The following is a 17,235-nucleotide window of genomic DNA, read 5'->3' on the forward strand; positions in this document are numbered from 1 at the left end:
TACCCAGTAACACAGACACACACTTACACCAAGTATCAAAGACATACACTGACACCAATTAACAAAGACATACACTTACACCAAGTAACAAAGACATACACTGACACCAAGTAACAAAGACATACACTTACACCAAGTCACAAAGACATACACTGACACCAAGTAACAAAGACATGCACTTACACCAAGTAACACAGACATACACTTACACCCAGTAACAAAGACACACACTTACACCAAGTAACACGGACATACTCTGACATCAAATAACAAAGACATACACTGATACCCAGTAACACAACACACACTTACACCAAGTAACCAGGACAGACACTGACACCCATTAACACAGACACACACGTAAGCCAGCTCACAAAGACACACTCTGACACCCAGTAACAAAGACAGACACTGATACCCGGTAACACAGGCACACACTTACACCAAGTAACAAAGACAGACACTGATACCCAGTAACACAGACACACACTTACACCAAGTATCAAAGACATACACTGACACCAAGTAACAAAGACATACACTTACACCAAGTAACAAAGACATACACTGACACCAAGTAACAAAGACATACACTGATACCCAGTAACACAGGCACACACCTACACCAAGGAACAAAGACATACACTGATACCCAGTAACACAGACACACACTTACACCAAGTAACACAGAAACACACTTACACCAAGTATCAAAGACATACACTGACACCAAGTAACAAAGTCATACTCTGACACCAAGTAACAAAGACATACACTTACACCAAGTCACAAAGACATGCACTTACACCAAGTAAGAAAGACACACACCAACACCAAGGAACACAGACCGACACTGACACCAAGTAACAAAGACATACACTGATACCCAGCAACACAGATACACTCTTACACCAAGTCACAAAGACATGCACTTACACCAAGTTAGAAAGACACACACTTACACCAAGTAACACAGACCGACACTGATACCAAGTAACAAAGACATACTCTTACACCAAGTCACAAAGACATGCACTTGCACCAAGTAAGAAAGACGCACACTTACACCAAGTAACACAGACCTGCACTGACACCAAGTAACAAAGACATACACTGATACCCAGCAACACAGACACACTCTTACACCAAGTAACAAAGACAGACAATGATACCCAGTAACACAGACACACATTTACACCAAGTATCAAAGACATACACTGATACCCACTAACACAGACACACACACACACCAAGTAGCAAAAACATACACTGACACCAAGTAACAAAGACATACACTTACACCAAGTAACAAAGACATAAACTGACATCAAGTAACAAAGACATACACTGATACCCAGTAACACAGGCACACACCTACTCCAAGTAACCAGGACAGACACTGACACCCAGTAACACCGACACACACGTAAGCCAGCTCACAAAGACACACACTGACACCCAGTAACAAAGACAGACACTGATACCAGTAACACAGACACACATTTACACTAAGTAACAAAGACAGACACTGATACCCAGTAACACAGACACACACTTACACCAAGTCACAAAGACATACACTGACACCCAGTAACAAAGACATCCACTTACACCAAGTACAAAGACATACACTGACACCAAGTAACAAAGACATGCACTTACACCAAGTAACAAAGACATACACTGATACCCAGTAACACAGACACACACTTTCACCAAGTAACAAAGACAGACACAGATACCCAGTAACACAGACACACACTTACACCAAGTACAAAGACATACACTGACACCAAGTAACAAAGACATACACTTACACCAAGTAACAAAGACATACACTGACACCAAGTAACAAAGACATACACTTGCACCAAGTCACAAAGACATGCACGTACACCAAGTAAGCAAGACACACACTTACACCAAGTAACACAGACCTGCACTGACATCAAGTAACAAAGACATACACTGATACCCAGCAACACCGACACACTCTTACACAAAGTAACAAAGACAGACACTGATACCCAGTAACACAGACACACACTTACACCAAGTATCAAAGACATACACTGACACCAATTAACAAAGACATACACTTACACCAAGTAACAAAGACATACACTGACACTAAGTAACAAAGACATATACTTACACCAAGTCACAAAGACATACACTGACACCAAGTAACAAAGACATGCACTTAAACCAAGTAACACAGACATACACTTACACCAAGTAACAAAGACACACACTTACACCAAGTAACACGGACATACTCTGACATCAAGTAACAAAGACATACACTGATACCCAGTAACACAACACACACTTACACCAAGTAACCAGGACAGACACTGACACCCATTAACACAGACACACACGTAAGCCAGCTCACAAAGTCACACACTGACACCCAGTAACTAAGACAGACACTGATACCCAGTAACACAGACACACACTTACACCAAGTAACAAAGACAGACACTGATACCCAGTAACACAGACACACACTTACACCAAGTATCAAAGACATACACTGACACCAAGTAACAAAGACATACACTTACACCAAGTAACACAGACATACACTGACACCAAGTAACAAAGACATACACTGATACCCAGTAACACAGGCACACACCGTCACCAAGGAACAAAGAAATACACTGATACCCAGTAACACAGACACACACTTACACCAACTAACACAGACACACACTTACACCAAGTATCAAAGACATACATTGACACCAAGTAACAAAGACATACACTGACACCAAGTAACAAAGACATACACTTACACCAAGTAACACAGACATACATTGACACCAAGTAACAAATACATACACTGACACCAAGTAACAAAGACATACACTTACACCAAGTAACAAAGACATACACTGACACCAAGTATCAAAGACATACACTGATACCCAGTTACAAAGATACACACTTACACCAAGTAACAAAGACATACAATGATACCCAGTAACACAGGCACACACCTACACCAAGTAACAAAGACATAGACTGACACCCAGGAACACAGATACACACTTACACCAAGTAACACAGACAATCACTGACACCAAGTAACAAAGACACAAACTGACACCAAGTAACACAGACATACACTGACACCAAGTAACAAAGACATCCACTTACACCAAGTACAAAGACATACACTGACACCAAGTAACAAATACATGCACTTACTACAAGTAACAAAGACATACACTTACACCAAGTAATACAGACATACACTGACACCAAGTAACAAAGACACACACTCACACGAAGTAACACAGACATACACTGACACCAAGTAACAATGACATCCACTTACACCAAGTACAAAGACATACACCGACACCAAGTAACAAAGACATACTCTTACACCAAGTCACAAAGACACACACTTACACCAAGTAACACAGTCCTACACTGACACCAAGTAACAAAGACATACACTGATACCCAGCAACACAGACACACTCTTACACCAAGTAACAAAGACAGACACTGATACCCAGTAACACAGACACACACTTACACCAAGTATGAAAGACATACACTGATACCCAGTAACACAGACACACACTTACACCAAGTAACAAAGACATACACTGACACCAAGTAACAATGACATACACTTACACCAAGTAACAAAGACATAAACTGACACCAAGTAACAAAGACATACACTGATACCCAGTAACACAGGCACACACCTACACCAAGTAACCAGGACAGACACTGACACCCAGTAACACAGACACACACGTAAGCCAGCTCACAAAGACACACACTGACACCCAGTAACAAAGACAGACATTGATACCCAGTAACACAGACACACACTTACACCAAGTAACACAGACAATCACTGACACCAAGTAACAAAGACACAAACTGACACCAAGTAACACAGACATACACTGACACCAAGTAACAAAGACATCCACTTACACCAAGTACAAAGACATACACTGACACCAAGTAACAAATACATGCACTTACTACAAGTAACAAAGACATACACTTACACCAAGTAATACAGACATACACTGACACCAAGTAACAAAGACACACACTCACACGAAGTAACACAGACATACACTGACACCAAGTAACAAAGACATCCACTTACACCAAGTACAAAGACATACACCGACACCAAGTAACAAATACATGCACTTACACCAAGTAACAAAGACATACACTGATACCCAGTAACACGGACGCACACTTTCACCAAGTAACAAAGACAGACACTGATACCCAGTAACACAGACTCACACTTACACCAAGTATCAAAGACATACACTGACACCAAGTAACAAAGACATACACTGACACCAAGTAACAAAGACATACACTTACACCAAGTCACAAAGACATGCACTTACACCAAGTAAGAAAGACACACACCAACACCAAGTAACACAGACATACACTGACACCAAGTAACAAAGACATACACTTACACCAAGTAACACAGACATACACTTACAACAAGTAACAAAGACACACACTTACAACAAGTAACAAAGACACACACTTACACCAAGTAACAAAGACATACATTGAAAACCAGTAACACAGACACACACTTACACCAAGTAACAAAGACAGACACTGATTGCCAGTAACACAGACACACACTTACTCCAGCTCACAAAGACATACACTGACACCAAGTAACAATGACATACACTTACACCAAGTCACAAAGACATGCACTGACACCAAGTAACAAAGACATACACTTACACCAAGTAACACAGACATACACTTGCACCAAGTAACAAAGACACACACTTACACCAAGTAACAAAGACATACACTGACACCAATTAACAAAGACGTACACTTACACCAAGTAACACAGACATACACTGACACCAAGTAACAAATACATACACTGACACCAAGTAACAAAGACACAAACTTACACCAAGTAACACAGACATACACTGACACCAAGTAACAAATACATACACTGACACCAAGTATCAAAGACATACACTTACACCAAGTAACAAATACATACACTGATACCCAGTAACACAGATACACACTTACACCCAGTAAGACAGACACACACTGACACCCAGTAACACAGACATTCACTGACACCAGGTAACAAATACATACACTGATACCAAGTCACAAAGACATACACTGACACCAAGTAACAAAGACATCCACTTACACCAAGTCACAAAGACATGCACTTGCACCAAGTTAAGAAAGACACACACTTACACCAAGTAACAGAGTCCTACACTGACACCAAGTAACAAAGACATACACTGATACCCTGCAACACAGACACACTCTTACACCAAGTAACAAAGACAGACACTGATACCCAGTAACACAGACACACACTTACACCAAGTATCAAAGACATACACTGACACCAAGTAACAAAGACATACACTGATACCAACTCACAAAGACATACACTTACACCAAGTAACAAAGACATACACTGACACCAAGTAACAAAGACATACACTGATATCCAGTAACACAGACACACACATACACCAAGTAACAAAGACACACACTGACACCAAGTAGCAAAGACATACACCGACAAAAAGTAACAAAGACATGCACTGATACCCAGTAACACAGGCACACACCTACACCAAGTAACAAAGACATACACTGATACCCAGTAACAAAGACACACACTTACACCAAGTAACACAGACATACACTGACACCAATTAACAAAGACATCCACTTACACCAAGTACAAAGACATACACTGACACCAAGTAACAAAGACATACTCTGATACCCAGTAACACAGACACACACTTACACCAAGTAACAAAGACAGACACTGATGCCCAGTAACACAGACACACACTTACCCCAAGTATCAAAGACACACACTGACACCAAGTAACAAAGACATACACTTACATCAAGCAACAAAGGCATACACTGACACCAAGTAACAAAGACATACACGTACAGCAAGTCACAAAGACATGCACTTACAACAAGTAAGAAAGACACACACTTACACCAAGTAAGACAGACACACACTTACACCAAGTAACAAAGACAGACACTGATACCCAGTAACACAGACACACAATTACACCAAGTATCAAAGACATACACTGACACCAAGTAACAAAGACATGCACTTACACCAAGTCACAAAGACATGCACTTACACCAAGTAACAAAGACATACACTTACACCAAGTAACACAGACATACACTTACACCAAGTATCAAAGACACACACTTACACCAAGTAACACAGACATACACTGACACCAAGTAACAAAGACATACATTGAAAACCAGTAACACAGACTCACACTTTCACCCAGGAACTAAGACAGACACTGATACCCAGTAACACAGACACACACTTACACAAAGTCACAAAGACATGCACTGACGCCCAGTAACAATGACATACACTTACACCAAGTAACAAAGACACTCACTTACACCAAGTAACAAAGACATACACTGACACCAATTAACAAAGTCGTACTCTGTACCCAGTAACACAGACACACACTTTCACCAAGTAACAAAGACAGACACTGATGCCCAGTAACACAGACACACACTTACCCCAAGTATCAAAGACATACAGTGACACCAAGTAACAAAGAAATACACTTACATCAAGCAACAAAGGCATACATTGACACCAAGTAACAAAGACATACACGTACACCAAGTCACAAAGACATGCACTTACACCAAGTAAGAAAGACACACACTTACACCAAGTAACACAGACCTACACTGACACCAAGTAACAAAGACATACACTGATACCCAGTAACACAGACACACACTGAAACCAAGTAACACAGACATACACTGACACCAAGTAACAAATACATACACTGATACCAAGTCAAAAAGACATACAGTGACACCAAGTAACAAAGACATACACTTACACCAAGTCAGAAAGACATGCACTTACACCAAGTTACGAAAGACACACACTTGCACCAAGTAACAGAGTCCTACACTGACACCAAGTAACAAAGACATACACTGATACCCAGTAACACAGACACACACTTACACCAAGTATCAAAGACATACACTGACACCAAGTAACAAAGACATACACTGATACCAAGTAACAAAAACATACACTTACACCAAGTAACAAAGACATAAACTGACATTAAGTAACAAAGACATACACTGATATCCAGTAACACAGACACACACTTACACCAAGTAACAAAGACATACACTGACACCAAGTAGCAAAGACATACATTGACACCAAGTAACAAAGACATACACTGATACCAACTCACAAATACATACACTTACACCAAGTAACAAAGACATACACTGACACCAAGTAACAAAGACATACACTGATATCCAGTAACACAGACACACACTTACACCAAGTAACAAAGACATGCACTGACACCAAGTAACAAAGACATACACTTACACCAAGTAGCAAAGACATACACTGACAAAAAGTAACAAAGACATACACTGATACCCAGTAACACAGGCACACACCTACACCAAGTAACAAAGACTTACACTGATACCCAGTAACACAGACACACACTTACACCAAGTAACACAGACATACACTGACACCAACTAACAAAGATATATACTGACACCCAGGAACACAGATACACACTGACACCCAGTAACACAGACATACACTGACACCAATTAACAAAGACATCCACTTACACCAAGTACAAAGACATACACTGACACCAAGTAACAAAGACATGCACTTACACCAAGTAACAAAGACATAAAATGATACCCAGTAACACAGACACACACTTACCCCAATATCAAAGACATACACTGACACCAAGTAACAAAGACATACACTTACATCAAGCAACAAAGGCATACACTGACACCAAGTAACAAAGACATACACGTACACCAAGTCACAAAGACATACACTGATACCCAGCAGGACAGACACACTCTTACACCAAGTAACAAAGACAGACACTGATACCCAGTAACACAGACACACAATTACACCAAGTATCAAAGACATACACTGACACCAAGTAACAAAGACATGCACTGACACCAAGTAACAAAGACATACACTTACACCAAGTCACAAAGACATGCACTTACACCAAGTTAAGAAAGACACACACTTGCACCAAGTAACAGAGTCCGACACTGACACCAAGTAACAAAGACATACACTGATACCCAGTAACACAGACACACACTTACACCAAGTATCAAAGACATACACTGACACCAAGTATCAAAGACATACACTGACACCAAGTAACAAAGACATACACTGATACCCAGTAACACAGACACACACTTACACCATGTAACAAAGACATACACTGACGCCAAGTAACAAAGACATTACCTGATATCCAGTAACACAGACACACACTTACACCAAGTAACAAAGACATACACTGACACCAAGTAGCAAAGACATACATTGACACCAAGTAACAAAGACATACACTGATACCAACTCACAAAGACATACACTTACACCAAGTAACAAAGACATACACTGACACCAAGTAACAAAGACGTACACTGATATCCAGTAACACAGACACACACTTACACCAAGTAACAAAGACATACAATGATACCCAGTAACACAGACACACACTTTCACCAAGTAACAAAGACAGACTCTGATGCCCAGTAACACAGACACACACTTACCTCAATATCAAAGACATACACTGACACCAAGTAACAAAGACATACACTTACATCAAGCAACAAAGGCATACACTGACACCAAGTAACAAAGACATACACGTACACCAAGTCACAAAGACATACACTGATACCCAGCAAGACAGACACACTCTTACACCAAGTAACAAAGACAGACACTGATACCCAGTAACACAGACACACAATTACACCAAGTATCAAAGACATACACTGACACCAAGTAAGAAAGACACACACTTACACCAAGTAACACAGACCTACACTGACACCAAGTCACAAAGACATACACTGATACCCAGCAAGACAGACACACTCTTACACCAAGTAACAAAGACAGACACTGATACCCAGTAACACAGACACACAATTACACCAAGTATCAAAGACATACACTGACACCTAGTAACAAAGACATACACTTACACCAAGTCACAAAGACATGCACTGACATAAGTAACAAACTTATACACTGACACCAAGTAACACAGACATACACTTACACCAAGTAACAAAGACACACACTTACACCAAGTAACAAAGACACACACTTACACCAAGTAACACAGACATACACTGACACCAAGTAACAAAGACATACATTGAAAACCAGTAACACAGACACACACTTACACCATGTAACAAAGACAGACACTGATTGCCAGTAACACAGACACACACTTACACCAGCTCACAAAGACTCACACTTTCACCCAGTAACTAAGACAGAAACTGATACCCAGTAACACAGACACACACTTACACAAAGTCACAAAGACATGCACTGACACCCAGTAACAAAGACATACACTTACACCAAGTAACAAAGACACACACTTACACCAAGTAACAAAGACATACACTGACACCAAGTAACAAATACATACACTGACACCAAGTCACAAAGACACAAACTTACACCAAGTAACACAGACATACACTGACACCAAGTATCAAAGACATACACTGACACCAAGTAACAAATACATACACTGATACCCAGTAACAAAGATACACAATTACACCCAATAAGACAGACACACACTGACACCCAGTAACACAGACGCACACTGACACCAAGTAACACAGACATACACTGACACCAAGTAACACAGACATTCACTGACACCAAGTAACAAATACATACACTGATACCAAGTCACAAAGACATACACTGACACCAAGTAACAAAGACATACACTTACACCAAGTCACAAAGACATGCACTTGCACCAAGTTAAGAAAGACACACACTTACACCAAGTAACAGAGTCCGACACTGACACCAAGTAACAAAGACATACACTGATACCCTGCAACACAGACACACTCTTACACCAAGTAACAAAGACAGACACTGATACCCAGTAACACAGACACACACTTACACCAAGTATCAAAGACATACACTGACAGCAAGTAACAAAGACATGCACTGATACCAACTCACAAAGACATACACTTACACCAAGTAACAAAGACATACACTGACACCAAGTAACAAAGACATACACTGATATCCAGTAACACAGACACACACTTACAGCAAGTAACAAAGACATACACTGACACCAAGTAGCAAAGACATACACCGACAAAAAATAACCAAGACATGCACTGATACCCAGTAACACAGGCACGCACCTACACCAAGTAACAAAGACATACACTGATACCCAGTAACAAAGACACACACTTACACCAAGTAACACAGACATACACTGACACCAACTAACAAAGATATATACTGACACCCAGGAACACAGATACACACTGACACCCAGTAACAAAGAGAAACACTGACACCAAGTAACAAAGACACACACTGAAACCAAGTAACACAGACATACACTGACACCAAGTAACAAAAACATGCACTTACACCAAGTAACAAAGACATACACTGATACCAAGTAACACAGAAACACACTTTCACCAAGTAACAAAGACAGACACTGATGCCCAGTAACACAGACATACACTTACCCCAAGTATCAAAGACGTACACTGACACCAAGTAACAAAGACATACACTTACACCAAGTCACAAAGACATGCACTGACACCAAGGAACAAAGACATACACTTACACCAAGTAACACAGACATACACTTACACCAAGTAACAAAGACACACACTTACACCAAGTAACACAGACATACACTGACACCAAGTAACAAAGACATACAATGAAAACCAGTAACACAGACACACACTTCCACCAAGTAACAAAGACAGAAACTGATTGCCAGTAACACAGACACACACTTACACCAAGTAACACAGACATACACTGACACCAAGTAACAAAGACAGACACTGATACACAGGAACACAGACACACACTTACACCAAGTAACACAGACACACACTTGCACCAAGTAACAAAGACAGACACTTACACCAAGTAACACAGACACACACTGACACCAAGTAACAAAGACATACAATTACACCAAGTAACAAAGACACACACTTACACCAAGTAACACAGATATACACTGGCAACAAGTCACAAAGACAGACACTGACACCCAGTAACACAGACACAAACTTACACCAAGTAACAAAGACATACACCGACACCCAGTAACACAGACAAACACACACTGACACCCAGTAACAGAGAGAAACACTAATAAACAGTAACAAAGACATACACTGACACCAAGTAACACAGACACACACGGACACCCAGTAACAAAGACATACACTGACACTAAGTCACAAAGACACACACTGACACCCAGTAACAAAGACTTACACTGACACCAAGTCACAAAGACATACACTGATACCCATTAACACAGACACACACTTACACCAGGTAACACAGACATACACTGACACCAAGTAACAAATACATACACCGATACCCAGTAACACAGACACACTCTTACACCAAGTAACAAAGCAAGACACTGATACCCATTAACACAGACACACACTTATACCAAGTAACAAAGACACACACTGACACCCAGTAACACAGACACACACTTACACCAAGTAACACAGACAGACACTGATACCAAGTAACAAAGACATACACTGATACCCAGTAACACAGACACACTCTTACACCAAGTAACAAAGAAAGACACTGATACCCAGTAACACAGACACACACTTACACCAAGTAACAAAGACATACACTGACACAAAGTAACAAAGACATACACTGACAACCAGTAACACAGACACACACGGACACCAAGTAACGAAGACACACACTTACACCAAGTAACACAGACACACACTGACACCCAGTAACACAGACACACACTTACACCAAGTAACACAGACATACACTGACACCAAGTAACAAAGACAAACACTGATACCCAGTAACACAGACACACACTTAGATCAAGTAACACAGACATAGACTGACACCAAGTAACAAAGACATACACTGATAACCTGGAACACAGACACACACTTACACCAAGTAACACAGACACACACTTACACCAAGTAACAAAGACATACACTTACACCAAGTAACACAGACATACACTGACACCAAGTAACAAAGACATACAATTACACCAAGTCACAAAGACATTCACTGATAACCAGTAAAAGAGACACAAACTTAATCTAAGTAACACAGACATACACTGACACCAAGTAACAAAGACATACACTGATACCCAGTAACACAGACACACACTTACACCAAGTAACAAAGACAGACACTGATACCCTGTAACACAGACACACACTTACACCAAGTAACAAAGACACACACTGACTCCCAGTAACACAGACACACATTTACACCAAGTAACACAGACATACACTGACACCCAGTAACGCTGACACACATGGACACCAAGTAACAAAGACACACACTTACACCAGGTAGCACAGACACACACTGACACCCAGTAACACAGACACACATTTACACCAAGTAACACAGACATACACTGACACCAAGTAACAAAGACATACATTGATACCCAGTAACAAAGACACACACTTACACCAAGTAACACAGGCATGCACTGATACCCAGGAATACAGACACCCTCTTACACCAAGTAGCAAAGACATACACTTACACCAAGTAACACAGACATACACTGACACCAAGTAACAAAGACATACAATTACACCAAGTAACAAAGACACACACTTACACCAAGTAACACAGTTATACACTGGCACCAAGTAACAAAGACATGCAATGACACCCAGTAACACAGACACACACGGACACCAAGTAACCAAGACACACACTTACACCAAGTAACACAGACACACATTGACACCCAGTAACACAGACACACACTTACACCAAGTAACACAGACATACACTGACACCAAGTAACAAAGACATACACTGATACCCAGTAACACAGACACACACTTACACCAAGTAACACAGACATACACTGACACCAAGTCACAAAGACATACACTGATACCCAGTAACACAGACACACACTTACACCAAGTAACACAGACATACACTGACACCAAGTAACAAAGACATACACTGATACCCAGTATCACAGACACACACTTACACCAAGTAACAAAGACATACAGTGACACCAAGTCACAAAGACACACACTGACACCCAGTAACAAAGTCATACACTGACACCATTCACAAATACATACACTGATACCCAGGAACACAGACACACACTGACAACCAGTAACAAAGACATACACTGATACCAAGTCACCAAGACATACACTGATACCCAGTAACACAGAGACACACTGACACCCAGTAACACAGACACACACTGACACCAAGTAACAAAGACACGCACTGACACCAAGTAACAAAGACATAAACTTACACCAAGTAACAAAGACACACACTTAAACCAAGTAACAAAGACATACACTGACACCAAGTCACAAAGACATACACTGACACCAAGTAACAAAGACATACACTTACACCAAGTAACAAAGACAGACAATTACACCAAGTAACAAAGATATACACTTACACCAAGTATTTTGACATACACTGACACCAAGTAACAAAGACATACACTGATACCCAATAACACAGACACACACTTACACCAAGTAACACAGACATACACTGACACCAAGTCACAAAGACATACACTGATACCCAGGAATACAGACACACACTTACACCAAGTAACACAGACACACACTTACACCAAGTAACAAAGACATACACTTACACCAGGTAACACAGACATACACTGACACCAAGTAACAAAGACATACAATTACACCAAGTAACACAGACACACACTGACACCCAGTAACACAGACACACACTGACACCCAGTAACACAGACATACACTGACACCATGTAACAAAGACATACAATGATACCCAGTTACACAGACACACACTTACACCAAGTAACACAGAAATGCACTGACACCAAGTAACTAAGACATACAATGATACCCAGGAACACAGACACACACTTACACCAAGTAACACAGACACACATTTACACCAAGTAACAAAGACATACACTTACACCAAGTAACACAGACATACACTGACACCAAGTAACGACGACATACAATTACACCAAGTAACAAAGACTCACACTTACACCAAGGAACAAAGGCAGACACTGATACCCAGTAAAAGAGACACAAACTTACACCAAGTAACAAAGACATACACTGATACCCAGTAACACAAACAAACACACACTGACACGCAGTAACACAGAGAAACACTAATAAACAGTAACAAAGACATGCACAGACACCAAGTAACACAGACACACACTGACACCCAGTAACAAAGAAATACACTGTCACCAAGTCTCAAAGACATACACTGATACCAAGTCACAAAGACATACACTGATACCCAGTAACACAGACACACACTGACACCAGGTAACAAAGATATACACTGACACCAAGTAAAAAAGACATACACTTGCACCAAGTAACAAAGACAGACAATTACACCAAGTAACAAAGACATACAGTTACACCAAGTATTTTGACATACACTGACACCAAGTAACAAAGACATACACCGACACCAAGTCACAAAGACATACACTGATAAGCAGTAACACAGACAGACACTTACTCCAAGTAACACAGACACACACTTACAACAAGTAACAAAGACATACACTGACACCCAGTAACAAAGACATACACTGACACCAAGTAACAAAGACATACACTGATACCCAGTAACACAGACACACACTTACAACAAGTAACAAAGAAACACTGATACCCAGTAACATAGACACACACATACACCAAGTAACATAGACACACACTGACACCCAGTAACAAAGACATTCACTGACACCAAGTCACAAAGACATACACTGATACCCTGTAACACAGACACACACTTACACCAAGTAACACAGACATACACTGACACCAAGTAACAAAGACATACACTGATACCCAGTAACACAGACACTCTCTTACACCAAGTAACAAAGAAAGACACTGATACCCAGTAACACAGACACACACTTACACCAAGTAACAAAGACATACACTGACACCCAGTAACAAAGACATACACTGACAACCAGTAACACAGACACACATGGACACCAAGTAACGAAGACACACACTTACACCAAGTAACACAGACACACACTGACACCCAGTAACACAGGCACACACTTACACCAAGTGACACAGACATACACTGACACCAAGTAACAAAGACAAACACTGATAACCAGTGACACAGACACACACTTACATCAAGTAACACAGACATACACTGACACAAAGTAACAAAGACATACACTGTTAACCAGGAACACAGACACACACTTACACCTAGTAACACAGACACACACTTACACCAAGTAACAAAGACATACACTTACACCAAGTAACACAGACAAACACTGACACCAAGTAGCAAAGACATACCATTACACCAAGTCAGAAAGACATACACTGATACCCAGGAACACAGACACACACTTACACCAAGTAACAAAGACAGACCCTGATACCCTGTAACACAGACACACGCTTACACCAAGTAACAAAGACATACACTGACACCCAGTAACAAAGACATACACTGACACCCAGTAACGCAGACACACATGGACACCAAGTAACAAAGACACACACTAACACCAAGTAACACAGACACACACTGACACCCAGTAACACAGACACACATTTACACCAAGTAACACAGACATACACTGACACCAAGTAACACAGGCATACACTGATACCCAGGAATACAGACACACACTTACACCAAGTAACAAAGACATACAATTACACCAAGTAACAAAGACACACACTTACACCAAGTAACACAGTTATACACTGGCACCAAGTAACAAAGCCATGCACTGACACCCAGTAACACAGACACACACGGACACCAAGTAACCAAGACACACAATTACACAAAGTAACACAGACACACACTGACACCCAGTAACACAGACACACACTTACACCAAGTAACACAGACATACACTGACACCAAGTGACAAAGATATACACTGATACCCAGTAACACAGACACACACTTACACCAAGTAACACAGACATACACTGACATCAAGTAACAAAGACATACACTGATACCCAGTATCACAGACACACACTTACACCAAGTAACAAAGACATACAGTGACACCAAGTCACAAAGACACACACTGACACCCAGTAACAAAGACATACACTGACACCAAGTCACCAAGACATACACTGATACCCAGTAACACAGAGACACACTGACACCCAGTAACAAAGGCATACACTGATAACAAGTCACAAAGACATACACTGATACCCAGTAACACAGACACACACTGGCAACAAGTAACAAAGACATGCACTGACACCCAGTAACACAGACACACACGGACACCAAGTAACAAAGACACGCACTTACACCAAGTAACACAGACACACACTGACACCCAGTAACACAGACACTCACTTACACCAAGTAAGACATACATACACTGACACCAAGTAACAAAGACATACACTGATACCCAGTAACACAGACACACACTTACACCAAGTAACACAGACATGCACTGACACCAAGTAACAAAGACACACAATGATACCCATGAACACAGACACACAGTTACACCAAGTAACACAGACACACACTTACACCAAGTAACAAAGACATACACTTACACCAAGTAACACAGACATAGACTGACACCAAGTAACGAAGACATACAATTACACCAAGTAACAAAGACTCACACTTACACCAAGTAACAAAGACAGACACTGATACCCAGTAACGCAGACACAAACTTACACCAAGTAACAAAGACATACACTGACACCCAGTAACACAAACAAACACACACTGACACGCAGTAACACAGAGAAACACTAATAATCAGTAACAAATACATACACTGACACCAAGTAACACAGACACACACTGACACACAGTAACAAAGACATACACTGACACCAAGTCACAAAGACGTACACTGATACCAAGTCACAAAGACATACACTGTT

Source organism: Heterodontus francisci, unplaced genomic scaffold (genome assembly GCF_036365525.1).
Source record: "Heterodontus francisci isolate sHetFra1 unplaced genomic scaffold, sHetFra1.hap1 HAP1_SCAFFOLD_50, whole genome shotgun sequence".
Classification (NCBI taxonomy): Eukaryota; Metazoa; Chordata; class Chondrichthyes; order Heterodontiformes; family Heterodontidae; genus Heterodontus; species Heterodontus francisci.